The sequence below is a fragment of the Dipodomys merriami genome, unplaced genomic scaffold (assembly GCF_024711535.1).
Source record: "Dipodomys merriami isolate MVZ:Mamm:240054 unplaced genomic scaffold, mDipMer1.0.p SCAF_997, whole genome shotgun sequence".
Lineage (NCBI taxonomy): Eukaryota > Metazoa > Chordata > Mammalia > Rodentia > Heteromyidae > Dipodomys > Dipodomys merriami.
Window position 1 is genome coordinate 292,406 of NW_027206620.1, and position 16,745 is coordinate 309,150.

The 16,745-nt window shown below is 36.1% G+C and overlaps 1 pseudogene; it reads right to left on the reverse strand.

Annotated features, from left to right (window-relative positions):
- Positions 1–16,072: 16,072 nt before the first annotated feature.
- LOC138822179 (F-box-like/WD repeat-containing protein TBL1XR1 pseudogene) lies at positions 16,073–16,739 on the reverse strand (annotated as a pseudogene).
- Positions 16,740–16,745: the final 6 nt, after the last annotated feature.

Genomic DNA, 16,745 nt, shown 5'->3' on the forward strand with positions numbered 1-16,745 from the left:
CTTTCTTTCTTTCTTTCTTTCTTTCTTTCTTCTCTTTACTTTCCTCTTATAGGAGTATACTCGTTTGCTGAACAAGTATTCTACCATTAGAATAATCATTTTTCGATTTACTTACTTTGCTCATAAGTTATCCATTTTGCTGAGGGCTGAACACAGGCTAAGATCCTCACCTCTGTCTGCCAAGTAGCGGGGATCACAAATGCATTCCAACATGCGAACCTTTAGGATGATATGAGATTCTTATTACTTTCCTTGCACACTGGTTCTGATCTGTGATTCTCTCAAATTCTATCTCTTCAATTAGTGATGTGAGTTCCAGTAGCCTGCCCTCAGTATAGATCATCTAAATGAATTATTGAAGGCAATTTCACGTAAATCTCTTTGTTGCCAGTCCAGGAGCTGTTATAGTTTTATTTCTAGACAAATTTTGTGTATATATGCACATTAGCTTTAAAATATTACTTTTTCCCCCTTTTTTTCCTTTTTAATTTTCTTGGTCATGGGGCTTGAATTCTGGGTCTGGGCACTGTCCTTGGGGCTTTTCAGATCAAGGCTAGCAGGTTACCAGTTGAGCCACAGTGCCATTTCTGGTTTTCTGGTGGTTAATTGGAAGTAAGTGTGTCATAGGTTTCCTGCCAGGGCTAGCTTTGAACTACTATCCTCAAATCCCAGCTCCTGAGTAGCTAAGATTACAGGCATGAGCCACTGGCACCCACCTAAAAATGTTACTGATTTAAAGTTCTGTGATTTAGTTGAGGGAGTAACATGAGTGTGTATAAAGGTAACATTCATTTCCTAAAAAATGGGGAAATGTCATTCTTTCTGATGGAGGCAAATTATATTAAGTGAAGTAAGCCAGGCCCAAAGAAACATAGGTCCCATGGTTTCCCTTATTTGCAATATCTAGTATAGGTATGAGTCAAGCGGAAAAGGTCAGATAATGTGATGTTACGAAAACGAACCCTTAAATATGTATTTTAATGTTTTCGTTTCTTTCATGCATGTGTTTCTAACGCATTGATAAGATTATTTCTTTGTTGCTTTGTATGTCCCTCCCCCACAGTGTAACCCCCGCTTTCACTTTATTTGATGTCAGTATAACATGTGGAGGAGATGGGGACAAACAAGTCGTTTAAGGATTTAGGTGGACCTGTTGCAACAAGGAGAATTACAAAATGTCATGTCAAAGCAAGCTTTACATTGTCGGTGTGTGGGGGGGAGGGGGGTATGATTGGGTGGGGGGGAGGGGGAGGCTGGGAAGGGAGGTGAAGCGTAAACAAAGGAGGAGGTTGCAATGCTTGGTAAGAAATGTATGCATTATCCTGCCAATGTAATTGTAACCCCTCTGTACAGTATGTTCTCAAATAAAATTAAATTAAATTAAAAAAAATAAAGGTAACTTTCAAGTTACATCTCTAAATAATTTCAGAGTTTCATTTTCATATTTATTTCAGTTATTAATAACAGAAACTCCCAAAGTAACAGAATAATCCTTCATTTTCTCCTTCCCATAGGTACTATTGGAAGAGAATGAGTGTGATTTAAGACAATATGTACTTGAAATTATAAAAAAATTATTTTAATGATACATAAAGAGCCAGATAACACAACGTGCTTTTCATTTTCTAAAGAAAGGAATGTCATGAAAGTATATTTATTGGCAGGCTTTTCACCTGAAAAACAAAGAAAAAAACAATATCATAAAAAAGCTGAAGGGGATCAGCAACCATGTAACTGTGATATAGCATTGGAGACTTTAAGACATGAACTGGTTCAGGTAAAGTAATACGTTGGAAAAGTTATCTGCTCACTAAATTTATTCATTATACATTTTTTCATTTTATTTATATGTCACTTAATATATAAATACACACATGTTTGTGCAATATATATATCAGCTGTATTTGTCCAGTGAAATGTATGGTTATGTATGGTTAGGTAATTTCATCATGTCAAGTTCATGGACTTCCATAAACCTTAACAACCCTGCAACAGCACTGCATATGCAAACTTAAGTGTTTAGCATTTTAAGCTAGATCTGGGTTTTACCAAAGCTTTATATATAGGGTGTCATTTTTTTCATTTAGTCTTGACACAAAATGTGTGTATCCTAGAAATGATGGTATTAATAGCTACAATAATTTAGTGTAAATGTTTACATTGAACACATGCTCAGTATGAGTTGTTCTTTCTTTCCTTGTCTTATTTTATCTTTAGGAAGTTGATTTGAGTTTTGATGTTGTGTTTCTCAGAAAAGTATTCCACCACTGGAGTCACTCCACCAATCCTGTCTTGTTTAAGTTACTTTACTCACAGAGTAGCAATTTTTACACCCAGCCCAAAAAAACAGGGATCATGATTGCATTCCAATATCCCTACCTAGTAAGTTGATATGGATGATACTTTCCTTCCTAGACTGATTTAGAACTGTGATCCTCTCAAATTCTACCACTTTAGTTAATTGTGTGAGCTCCAGTTCTCCCTACTTCTAGAAGATAGGAAAGACATAAATGATTACAGGTAATTTGAGTGAATCATTGGCTAATATAGGTGATTTGATATTAAAGTGTAGGGTAAGTTTGAAAGTATAATCACAGTAGTCAGATATTTTGCTAAGTAATTTTGTTTCACATTAATAAAACATCTTGACTAGAATTAAGGATTTACTTTTACTGTCTGTCAACTTGTATGTCATTTGGTAAAATAAACTTCACGTCTTCCCGGTGGGATAAAGAACTTTGAATAGTCTGATGTGCTGGATTACATCTATAATCATGGTTAGCAATCAGAAATAAATAGATCACAATTTGAACAAAAACTAACCAAAAATTTAGGAAGTCCCAATCTCAACAAACTAGTGGATCATGTTGAATCATGCCATTAATCTCAGAACCACAAGAGGCTAAGTCTCTGCCTAGTACTTGTGTCACTTGGGTAACTGGGACACTTGGAGGCAGTCACCTCTACTGATCCAGAAACTGGGCTGAGTTTTAGCAAGAGGAGGGGGGAGTCTGCCCCACATTCCTAGGGTGGACCTCACAGAATGTAGTGAGCATGCTTGCTTTCCTCCTCCGAATGGCTTAAGATGCCACGCTACGGAGTGTTCATTATTTGATCCCAGTGACCTGTGTTAGAGGTGTAAGGAAACATTAAATAAATTTCACATATGCCAATTAAGCTGCTCTCCAAGCCTGTGAGTTCAACTCAGCAAGTGTTCATTATTTGAGAGTTGAGAATACTGAGGTAGGGGAGAGAGGGAAGGTGAGTGAAAGAGGGGAGAGAGAGAGAGAGAGAGAGAGAGAGAGAGAGAGAGAGAGAGAGAGAGAGAGAGAGAGAGAGAGAGAGAGAGAGAGAGAGAGAGAGAGAGAGAGCTGGGCACTGGTGGCTCACACCTGTAATCCTAGCTACTCAGAAGGCTGAGATCTGAGGATAGCGATTCAAAGCCAGCCTGAGCAGGAAAGTCCGTGAAACTCTTATCTCCAATAAACCACTCAAAATCCAGAAGTGGCGCTGTGGCTCAAGCAGTAGAAAGCTCGCCTTGAGCTCAAGAGCTGAGGGACAGTGCCCAAGCCCAGAGTTCAAATCCCACAACCGACAAAAAAAATAAAAGTGAGAGAGGGTAAGGAAGGACGGAAGGAAGGAAGGAAGGAAGGAAGAAAGAAAGAAAGAAAGAAAGAAAGAAAGAAAGAAAGAACGAGAAAGAGAAAGAATGAAAGAAAGAAAAAAATAAAGAAAATGATTGAGAATGAATTGTTTGGAGTCATTATTCATATGTCAGAGGTACTACCTGTATTTGGTGTTAGGTCTGCCCCAGGCCATGCAGACCCTATTCAGACACATTCCCACTTCTTGGCTAAGTTTCAACCCTTCATGTGTTGCCTAGTATCTGGCACACCTGGAGGCAGCCACCTCCCCATCCTGTTAAGTCACAACCTGGTCAGCCTCTGGTCACACTTTCCTTCTGACCAGAGGTGAGTCCCAGAACTTGAAGTCACATCCAGATCTAGTGTGGTCAGAGTTTCCCTCAAATGGCCACACCTCATCTGGTCCTTCACATAGATACATCCTTGCCTGAGGTTAGGTCGCCCCATTTTTTTTACATGCATTTCCATCATGTATGGCATGGGCAGCAGTTCAGTAAATAAACTACTTTACCTGAGTGAATACTGTGTGGTGTTCTCTTCATTGGGTACCTAATGAAACTCACTTAATTAATATACTTTACACTTCAGAGTTTCTAGTTATGAATCCATGGTTATTTTTGTGACACATGTGAGATCAGTATCTACAAAACATATTTACTAACATCATTTAACAGTATAATTCTGCCTGGAATCTTTAGTACCAGCTTAATTAACCATAAAGTCTATTTTGTTTGCTTTGCTTTGCTTTGTTTTTGCTTAAAGTAATAGAAGAGTTGGTGAGACAATCTCTGTGAAGCCTCAGGGTCTGTGTTGGAGGGGCAGAATGATGCAGGCTCAGGCCTCAGGATTATCTGAGGACTGTATTTGTGTATGTGGAAAGCTCTTGGCATGCCAGGCTAGAGAGGGAATATGTTCTCTCACCCTATCTCAAAGCTCATGTCAGACTCCTGGGAGATGAGGAAGTAGCTCTTCTGCTTACTTAAGTATAGACGAACAGCTAGTCAAGCATTTTCCTGAGTACAGGGAAGTGGCTGGACCTTGCTCTAAAATAGTTTAGATAAAAATATACAAAGACATTGTCTCATAGTTTAAGCAAAATTGTAGCTGTTGAAATTCTTTGTGTGAATGTCTCCTGACTAAATCTTGGCAAAGATAATACTTGCTTGTCTTGAAATATCCACGAGCAATAAATCACAGCATGCAGTGGCAATTGCTGTTTGCACTCTGCATCCCCTGTCTCCTGGTGATTTTGTGACCCTTACTCAGGGACCCCAATGCCTTAGACATTGACAACTGGCACCCAAACAGGGAACCTGCAGTGTTGAATTCAGGAAGGTATATTCAGGTAAATACTTTTTAAATTACAGGGTGATGGGACAAGTTAAGTCTACTCCGTACTTACATATGCTAAAACATTTTCTTGCTGATTATGGTGTAACTATTTCTTCTTTTGACATAGAAATGTGTATTAATGTAGTTAGGGAATGGAATCCTTGGTTCCCCGCTGAAGGGAAATTAGATGTTGATAATTGGAAATGAGTAAAATACAATGTAGAAATAGCTGTTCGAGAAGGGGAAAGGATTCCTGTTAGATTTAGGTCCATTTGGGCTCTTTTACATACCTTTTTTAAAGCTTTAAATGAGAAAAGAGGCCACCCCTTCTATTGTAGATTTACAATTGCACTCTGAGGTTAAGGACGCAATAGATAAGGATGCATCACAATTAATGGAGAAAAAACAAGAGGTAAAGAAGCCTGAAAAGGAACAATCTGAAAGCGTAAATAGAATGTCTGAACAAATGGAATTGATTTTTATCAAGATTACAACATATGGAGTTAGAAATTAGCAGAGTGAAAGAGAATCTGAGGAAGTGAAAATAAAACAGCCTTCTGCTCCTCCGCTTGCCAAAGCAATTTTTACCGTGTTACTCCCTCACAAAACAGAAGGCTTAGACAGTGAGTTTGATGATGAAATGCATATTTTTTCTTATCCTGTAATTTGACCACACCCTGTGAATGGTTTAGCTCAACCAGCCAGATATGAGGGTGTTGCTGTCAATGATATTGGTAAACTTAAGAAGGCAGTGAGGTTGTATGGTCCTCAGTCTCATTATGTTAAAGAATTGCTTAAGGGGCTTGCCCGACATTACAATAATTTTGCTCTCGAGGATTGGAAGATGCTTTGTAGAACCTAATTAAGGATCCTGAGTACCTACAATGGCAAATGTGGTTTACTGAGTTATGTACAGAAAGGACTAGACAAAATCCACAAAGCAATAATCCGCGCCTGTAGGTCATAACCTTTCCCATGTTGAGTAGAACAGAACAATATGCAGATGCTCATATACAAGTGAACTCTCCTGAAGAGATCCATGAGTAGTTACGAGACATAGGTATTTAGGCATGGGAGAGGATTCAGCTGGTAGGAGAGCATTATGGCTCCTGGACGAAAGTAATTCAAAAACTTAATAAATCCTATATTGAATTTTTATCATGATTGAAACTGACCTTGGAACTTACTGTTGTGGAAGAGGCTGCACAGCAACAACTGCTGGGCATGTTGGCTTATGTGACTGTTAATGAGGACTGTAGATGAACCCTATTGCCTATTAAATATGGGGATGTAAATACATATTTAAGGGTGAGTAAAGACATTACATCTGAATCCCGGCTTATGCAGTTGTTTGCTGAAGCTATGCCCACTACCTGCCATGCTTTACAAACCAAACCCTCAAATCTAAAATGTTTTGGATATGGTCAAATGGGACATATAAAGAAGAATTGTAAAAAGGCTACTGACGTTAACAAGAGAGGAACAGGAATTTGCCCTAAATGTAAAAAAGGAAAGCACACTCTTTCCGAGTGTGTAGATCAAAAATAGGAAATAAAGGAATAACTATAAAAATGCTTACCCTATGCAGAGAAATTCTCCGTCTGGCCAGCCCTGGGCCCCAGGATTAATAACCGAGGGCAGCCAACCATTTTTCTTCCTCGTCCCTGCCACAGCCCACAGCGCCACAATGAACATGCCGATTCATTCATCTACTGAGAGGAATATTGGTTTAAAACATGCTTGCATGTAAGTATCAATTATGGTCATTCAAAAATGACAAATGTCACCTCCCCAGACATACTAAAATCATGATTTCTAAGTAAGATAGGATATTATGGTGGTACAAGTGTTGAGATATATGGATGAGTCTGATGTGTATCTTGCACTGAATTAGACAGGAAGATATCCAATATCATATACGATAAAAAAAATGGTAGTGAAAATATATTCCCTTGAGAAAGATATAGGAAGCTGCGAGAAGTATGGAGAAATTCAGATAATTTTGAAGGATTTAGAAATGCAAGCTCAATTATGTCTCTTTAAGTGGAAGGGCGAAAGAAGGGGAAGAGAAGAAAATAACTGAAAGCAGATCATTGTCCCAACTTAGGGTACAATATAACTTCCAAGTTAAAGAGAGACCAATATAATATGTCCCACTTAATTTAGATACATGCAAAATATTTACTTGGCGTTTTCCCACTTTAATGCTCCAAAATAAATGAAGACTTATAAGAAACTTTATGTGTTGTCGTTACTTCAACCTGAACAATAATTGTGATGAGTCCTCTTTTTCTCAGTATGCTCTTGGAAAATACTTCCTAAATTAATGATGTTGTGACTGATTAGAGAGTCAGTTTAACAGGTTTCTACTTGTATGATAATCCCAGAATAGTTTAATGCAGTTTTTTCTCAAGGTATCCAAGTATATTATCTGAGGCTGTACTTTGAATACACCCTCACACCTGAGCACATTATTTGAAATTGTACATCAGCATTTTCTTGGCACATTCTACTTTGTACCTTTGTCTCTTTGCATGTTCCTTTTGATTTCACAGTTGCTCTATTTCCATTTATTATCCAAACTGCTAAGAACATTGTTCAACTACCACTTTTTGTTTGCAAACACCCAGTCTATGTATGAAGGTACTTTGTCCATGTTAACTAATAGGGTAGTACTCACTCTCTGAGGAAAAAAATTCCACAGTATAACTCTATGCCCATATTAGAGGGTGTAGAATTTAAGGCATTTTAATACAAACAGTGATATCTGAATTGAAAGGCTCCTTATGGATATTTTCTTGGAGCTCATTAGTTTACCCAGGAGAAATATAAATATCCACACACTTTGGAGCTAATTAGTAAGTAACTGAATTAACACTAGATCCTAGATGTTGTGTTATTACAAGTCACCATTGTATTATTGTTACATCAGGATCCTTCCCTAAATTCATATGTGTATCAGAAAATGAAAGAAAGGCATTAAAACAAAATGTCTTATCTTTTTAGGCATTTAGTCCTTGTGAGTGTAATGTCTGAACTCTTCCATTCAATGAAAGCTTGAAGTTTATAAGAGCACTTCCTACATATAAGAATTTGTGGCAGGTTCATTGAGAGGGTTATTTCAGCATGGAGATATCCATAACAAGAATTATATTTAAATAGAGTATATGACAGTTATGACGTATCAATGGTTATTAAGGCATTTTCTATTCTAAAGAAGAATCAATTTGTGGAGTCTTCAGTAACATCAGTAAAACTGTATGTTCAACCTTTACTTGGTGGTACTTGTCCTACGTTTATAATGAATAGCCTGATAAGATAACCAAACATATCTAACAATATTTCAATAAAATTCCAAACTGATGTAGATACATGAGTCACTCATTGGAACTGTAGGGCAAATTAGGCTTGTCTGTGCTATAGTTCAATCCATAATCTCCTGGTTAAACAGTCTTCAAAAATATTCACAGAATATATCTAAGTAAAGGTCATGACAGTTACATCTGTATAATACTTCTAAGGTCAGGATAAAAGCATTTGTTCCCAACATTTAAAATCAACAGGATCTGTTGAATTCATGGATCTAGAATTTGATGGCTTCACATTCATATCTCAAAATTTCATCAATATGACTTACATCTCTACCAGTTCACCAAAACACTGTTTTTATTGAACTTGTCTATCGGGCTAGGAAGTTGGCTCACTGGTAGATTGCTTGCCTTGCATGCCTGAGGCCCTGGGTTCGATTCCTCAGCCCCACATAAGCAAAAAAAAAAAAAAAAAACGGAAGTGGTGCTGGGACTCAAGTGGTAGAGCACTAGCCTTGAGCTGAATTGCTGAGGAACAGTGCCCAGGCCCAGAGTTCAGGTCCCATGACCGGAACTCCTCCCCCCCCACAAATAAATAAATAAATAAATAAATAAATAAATAAATAAATAAATAAATAAATAAATAAAAACTAGTCTATGTCCTTTTAGTTTTCAAATCCAAATAGCATATTTCCTTCAATGTCTCTGTAACAGTTTTGACCTTTTCTTCCTGCAAATTCTTTCCTTTCTTCACTTCTGTAAATCTGTTTTTTATTACTTTCTTGTCTCCTTATCTCTTTCTTCCAATATTGTCCACATTGGTACTCACATTGCTACACTTATGTCATAACTTTTCTTTTCCTCTTCCCTTTAAAAATGCCCCCAATTTTATCATTCTTTTTCATATTCATAGTCATGGATATTTTGATGATATCTAGACAGACTTATCTTTGTATCTGTTTAATATAAACTTTAGAACTATCAGAGAGTTTCTTCCCATACTCCATCATTTTCACCTGTAATCCTTATCCCCAAGAATATCACTAACACATTTGCCTGGCCATAGATGTAGAACCCTTTAGATTTCTTCTTACCCTTCTACTCCACCCATTATATAAGATGAACGTTCAAGATTTTCTCAGTTTCTGTTACTAATTTGATTTCTTTTTTCTTTTCTTTTCTTTTTTCTTTTTTTGTTGTTGTTCGTGGGGCTGGAACTCTGGGCCTGTGTGCTGTCCCTATGCACTTCAGCTCAAGGTGAGCACTCTTCCTCTTGAGCTACAGCATCATTTTCGAGTTTTCTAGTGGTTTTCATTGGAGATCAGAGTCTCATGGACATTTCTGCCCGGGCTGGCTTTGAACCGTGATCCTCAGATCTCAGCCTCCTGAGTAGATAGGATTACAGACATGAGCCTCTGGGGCCCAGCACTAATATCATTTCTATGTACTCCTTTCTATGCCACTGACACAAGTCTATTTCATGTACTCATCACTGGTCACCTAGTCTTAAAGAACTATTTGCAAAGTATGTTTTTTCCCCATAGTCTTTTCATATTAGTAATCTCCATCAACAAATTACTGCTTCTTGTAAGTATGCAGAGGGAAGAGCTCAGACACAAATTCTAGTATCATTATTTACTCACTATATTGACTGTTGGCCTTACATTTCTCATTTGTAAATGGATGTAATCTACCAGAAATATTGAAGAATACATTTGCTTACTCCTAGAGCAAGAAAAAAGAAAAGTGAAGAGTCCTTACATTTTCCACCTTAGCTTACAAATAAGGAAAGAGTCAAATTCAGTTTGTTGGTATAAAGTCACAAATTGTTTCATGCAGAAATAAAAATAAATTTTAACTCCTGGCTCTAAGGGCTGTGTCTTTTTAAGGCAACTACAGATATGTAAGTGTATTATGTAAATTGGGTCATGTGTCTACAGTTGCATTGAAGAACATACTCAACATATCACTGGAAAACATTCATTATTGAATAGTATCTATATGAGAATGTTACTTGAAATAATCACACTAGGTTGAAAACTAATCTTAGTCCATCAAAATTTTCTTATTGCTGTATGTGTTGCCAAGTGTTCTTCATAAATTTATACATAGATTTTCTTCAGTGAACTGGATAGGAACTAAAACTGAACAAGGATTTCTGCCTAATGAGTGAAGCATGCTTGACGTATGTGTTGTTAACTTCTAAGGATATATAACTAAGCCACTGGCTATGTGGGTGGTGAAAGGCTTTCTCCTAAGTTCCCAAGGCTAGAACAAACAAGATCATTTGATAACAAAGCACTCAGCTTATTATATTTTATCTAAGTGGGATAATAAACATGTGGAAATAAACGATTTTATTTATAAGCAAACAATACCACCAAGAAATGTGAATATACATTAGAGAGACTGCAAGAATAACATTAGGGATTTACTGTCTCACCTGATTATGTGATTGTATTTCTTGATATTTAAACTCTCCTCTTGTTATTCTTATTGTATGTAATCCAACTCTGTTTATTGTTATGTATTCAATGTGGGAAATCTAGCTTCAAAGATGTCTAAAAATTTTTCTTTTTCAATCATAACATTGTCATTATCAGGGTCACTGTGGTCACCATCATCTTCAACAAAATTACTATTAACATGATAAGTGCTAATTATTGAAAGCCTGGTATGTGTCTATGATTTTGTATTATTTGTATTTTGATTAATAATTTTAATATTACCACTGTGCATGCATCCATGTTAAAATTTTGAATAAATTAAGAAACAAAAAAACTAAGCCATGTCAGGTAGCTTGACTATGTGATTATAACAAATTATTGAACAGATTTTTGAAGCATTGCACATTCCTAACCAGTATGAACTAACTTCCTCTCTCCCTGTCATTACACACAAATAGTTAATGGTTTGAACAGAATTTTTTCAAGTAATATACTATAAATATTACTACAAGATCATGTGTATATCTAAAATTACCTTGAAAATAATATATTCTACTTTCTATTGATATATTAGTCATTTTAATCTAGGAAAATTTTGGAAAAATAGACTATATATCTTTGAAATTAAAAGGGTAAAAAATAGTAGCATAAAAGTTTTTAAGGGAGTCTATATATTCAGAAATATATATGTGTGTGTGTAAATGTTATGGGTAGAAATTCATACATTTTTAGAGGGATTTTGTCATCTCATATATATATATATATATATATATATATATATATATATATATATATATATGGAATTGTGTAACAAACATCTTAAAACATAATTAAAATTAAAAAAAATCATCAAACCAAGTGCCAGTAACTCAAACCTATAATTCTAGCTCCTCTGGATGCTGAGATCTAACAACTGTTTTCACATCTAGCCCCAACAGAAAAGTTCATGTTAGATTCTTATCTCCAATTTACCACTCCAAAACAGCAATTAGCCCTTTGCTTCAAGTAGTACAGTGCTGGCCTTGAGCACAAAAAGGCTTAGGGACAATGTCCAGGCCATGCAAACAACAACAACAACATGCATCACATTAATTTCACAAAACATGGATGCTCATGAAGAACCAGCTTATGACATGGAAACCTTTCAGAGAAGGTTATACTTGAAACACCCTAGACTTCAGGATAATAAAGCTCTGAATTTATAGTCTTTAAATGTATGTCCTATCTTGGCTATTATGATTTAAGTAAAATAGCAGAAGAATAAAAAAACAGAAAAGATGACAATATCATAAAAATGTAGCTGTCTATTTTGGCAGCTATATTGCAGAATTTCTTGACTATCTTTTAAATCAGCTGGGAAAAAGTCATTAACTGTATCCAAATGAATAAATTGTCCATATCAAAATAAAAAAGTACTATCAATAATCACAGCTGACTTTCACATTTATTTTCAGTGCAATTGGCCATGCATCCCTAAAGGAAAATGCAGCTTAAAAATACTCAAAACATTTGTGTATATTCCTGGGAGCATGTTTAAAAATTATTGCACAGATTTTTTTATTTTTATTTATTTTTTTAAACAACAAGAGAAGTCAAACACAGATGTGGATCTCTAGCAATAAAAGCAGGATATCAAGTGCCAGATACTCAGCATATTAGGTTTCCTACATAAGTCACAGGGCTGTTAAGTTCTAAATAACTCTAACGTGATCCAAAACCCTAAAAACAACTGGCACAAAACCATCGTGAATGACTGTCTCCCTGGATGTAAATTTTTAAAAACATTACAGTATCATAGTATAGTGAAATTATTCTTTTCACCAATAGCAAATGCTACCCTACCTTAGTAAACTAAGACTTGCTTCAATCAATGCTATTTTGTAAAATAACAAAACAACAGATGCTGAAAATAAAGAGTTGCATTACTTGGGTTAAATCAATTTATAGTTCAACTTAGAACATAGGTTAAACTTTTACTAGTAAAGCCCTCAAAATAATTAGTAACAGAAGTAGTGTTATAAATTTGCTAAGCTTGATCCTTAATTAAAAATTTTTAAGATAAAAATTTGACAACTACTTTCTTTAAAATTGATAGTCCTGGATTCATATGCAGATCATGACAAACCTTCTTAAATCATACACATAGGCATGGATCATGCTAACATTTATCTATTTCTTTACTTTTAGCTGCATGAGCACAAGAGGAAATTTGATTTTATACCTATATTTTTTAAGAAAATACTTGATATAAACAGAGTAAGGGACAGGATATAGTAGTGATTTCTGGGGAAAAAAATAGCGTAAATCTATCTATATATAGACATATATATGTAGTCACGAGTACCAAAAATGCAGAGTCAAAGCATCAGTGAGGTTAGTGCAATCACTTTTTTTTTCTTTTTCAAATTCTGAATTACTGCTATTTAAAAACACCTTGAAGCAAGTCTTTTGTCTTAAACATTGTTTTGAAACTAAGGTAGCAAACATTTTTCCATGTAATGGCAGTTGTTATATGCCATTATCTTGCTTTGTATAAAAGAAAATAACATGAGAGATTTTTAATACTGGAGTTTGGTTACATTACATATTTAAGCTTCTATACAGAATGATGGACACTTTGAGAAGCTATTCCTCATCCAGAAATATTTTACTCTCTTAAAAATCAAATCAAAACAAATTTTTAAAAGCCCCAAACTACTTTGCTCCTTTTTGCAATAGTGCAAATTTTATCCATAATTTACTTATGGTTACAAAACATCAGAAGATTTTTTTGTATCTTCAATGGTCCTTAAAGAAAAGCAAAACATTTGTGCCCCTCTAGATTTTAATTGGCAGAAATATGTCCCCCAAAATAACCTATTGTATTTAAGCCACATCACTAAAATAAAATATAGTGAGACAGAGAGAGAGAAAGAGAAAGAGAAACAGAAACAGAGCATAATATCCTTCTTAATGGATGTCTCATCTAGATTGACATGACCAAAGTCCTATGCTTTCATTTAATGTCCAATGCCACTCTCCACAATATGCACCAGTTGAACATATGCTCTGGGAGCCAAAAATGGACCAAAAATCTACCTCTTCTAAAGAACGCTTTAAATTATTTTTAAGAAAATTTTTATTGTTTAAAAGGTGAAAAAAAATATAAACAAGAAACTGATTCACTCCCATACTTCATGAATCCATAAACAAACCAAAAACAAAATTTGGCATAAGAACAGACCTCAGGACCAATGGAATAGAATTGAAAACCCAGAAATGAACCTACAGACCTATAGCCATCTAATCTTTAATAAGGGAGCGAAAACAATAGAATGGAAGAAAGAGAGCCTCTTCAGTAAATGGTGCTGGCAAATTGGTTAACTATTTGTAGAAAACTAAACCTCGATCCTTATATATCACCTTGCACCAGAATCAACAGCAAATGGATCAAAGACCTCGAAGTCAAAGCAGACACTGTGAAAACAATACAGGATGGAATAGGAGAAACCCTAGGTCTCCTTGATGCAGGCTGAAATTTTCTTAATAGAGACCCGGAAACAACAAATCAAAGAAAGGTTGGATAAATGGGATTGCATGAAGTTGCTGAGCTTCTGCATGGCAAAGGACATATATAGCAAGATCAATAGAAAGCCCACGGATTGGGAGAAGATCTTCACTAGCCATAGAACAGACAAGGGTCTCATATCTAAAATATACTTGGAACTCAAATAATTAAATCCCCCAACAACAAATCCTCAAAGAACCAATTGCCCAATAAATAAGTGGGCTAAAGTCTTAAAGAGAAACCTCTCTGAAGAAGAAAGAAGGATGGCCAATAGACACATGAAGAATTGCTTAACCTCCCTAGCCATAAAAGAAATGCAAATCCAAACAACATTGAGATACAACCTCACACCAGTTAGAATGGCAAAAATCAAGAACTCTACCAACAACAGATGCTGGAAGGGATGTGGACAGAAGGGAACCTTACTTCATTTTTGGTGGGATTGTAAACTTGTTCAACCACTTTGGCAAGCAGTATGGAGGTTCCTCAAAAGACTTCACATAGAGCTCCCCTATGACCCAGCAATCCCACTTTAGGGCATATACCCAAATGTTTACAAACAAGACCACACTAAAGCTACCAGCACAACTATGTTTATTGCAGCATTATTTACCATAGCTAAGATATGGAACCAACCCAGATGCCCCTCAGTAGATGAATGGATCAATAAAATGTGATATATATACACAATGGAATTCTATGCCTCCATCAGAAAGAATGACATTGCCCCATTTGTTAGGAAATGGAAAAACTTGGAAAAAATTATAGTAAGTGAAGTAAGCCAGGCCCAAAGAAATAGGTCCCATGGTTTCCCTTATTTGCAAGATCTAGCATATGTATGAGTCAAGTGGAAAAGGTCAGATTAGGTGATGTTAGGAAAATGAACCCTTAGATATGTAATTTAATGTTTTTTTTTCTTTCATGCATTTGTTTCTAAAGCATTTATAAGATTATCTCTGTGTTGCTTTGTATGTCCCTCCCCCACAGTATAACCCCTGGTTTCACTATATCTGATGTCAGTATAACTTGTGGAGGAGGTGGGGAAAAACAAGTCTTTTAAGGATACAGGTGGACCTGTTGCAACAATGAGAAGTACAAGTTGTCATGTTGAAAACGAGCTTTACAATGTTGGTGCGGACGGGGGGAGGGGAGGAGGATTGGGTGGGGAGGCGGGGACCATCTGGGAAAGGATGTGAAGGGTAAACAAAGGAGGAGGCTGCAATGCTTGATAAGAAATATATGCATTATCCTGCCCATGTAATTGTAACCCCTCTGTACAGTATGTTCATAAAAAATTAAATTAAATTTAAAAAAAATTAAAAGCAAGAACAAACTACTGCTGCAAGTTTTGTTACATCCATTTTCTCTGTACATACAAACTGCTCACTAATGAAGGGAAAAAAGAATACAATCAATGGTGTCTGCTGATTGATTCAAAGAGGAGAAACAAGGCTGTCATTAGTATCCAAACTCTGGTACCTATATGGTCTGCTTTTATAGCGTATATTTATTTCTCTCTTCTGTTTTTTTTTATCCCAACTTCTAAATGCTATTTTAGGGGCACAGCAGATTAGATTCCAGCACTTGGTGAAAATAATTCACAAGCTGTGACAAAACTCTGTCATCTTCAGAGTGCAATTTTGTATATATACATTGCATGGTTATACTTCTCTTAGATTTGTCTGTAGTGGAATGGCCATGGTTTAGGTGGGACTGTAGCAGTATATGGGCCACGGACAGTCATTTTGGCTATGTACACATTCATAGTCAGTCCATGGCTTCCAACTAGTAGCGCTATTTCTGAAGGTCTAATACACAAACTGAACCAGCTGATGCACTGGCTCAAAATTTGTCTACTGCTGCATTCCAGCAAACTTCAAAAATTCCACCTGTTCCCCTATAGCTGTGAACTAGAGCAACTGTCTGTGTTCCAGATGTGCACACATTTGTCAAAAGAACCACTTGCCAGATGCCTGCCATCGGGACTGAAAGCAACACTGTACACAGGTTCTTGGTGTTTTGTCAAAGTATGGATGCAAATCCCTAGTTCTACGTCCAATAACATAACAGTAGAATCAAAGGACGCACTTGCTAACATAAGGTTGGCATTTGGATTATTTGTCCCTGGTCCTGTTGGACCATTTGATAGTATAAATTTCTTTATTATGTGCTTGCAAATCATGTACACAATTATTTTGTTTCATGCTCCATATCTTCAAAGTTATGTCATCAGAACAGGAGGCCAGAAGATTGACAGTGGGGTTCCACTTGATAGCATTTACTTTATTTGTATGTCCCTGGAATGTTTTAATAGATATCTGTTGTCCTAATTTGCAGACATGAATGGACATATCTGTACTACATGAAGCAAAGGTGTTGTTGATCTGCCAGCAACATCCAATGCTGGTGCCCAATGAAAAGGAAACTGATGCTTCGCTTCACAATTATTTGGGTTTTCAATTCTATT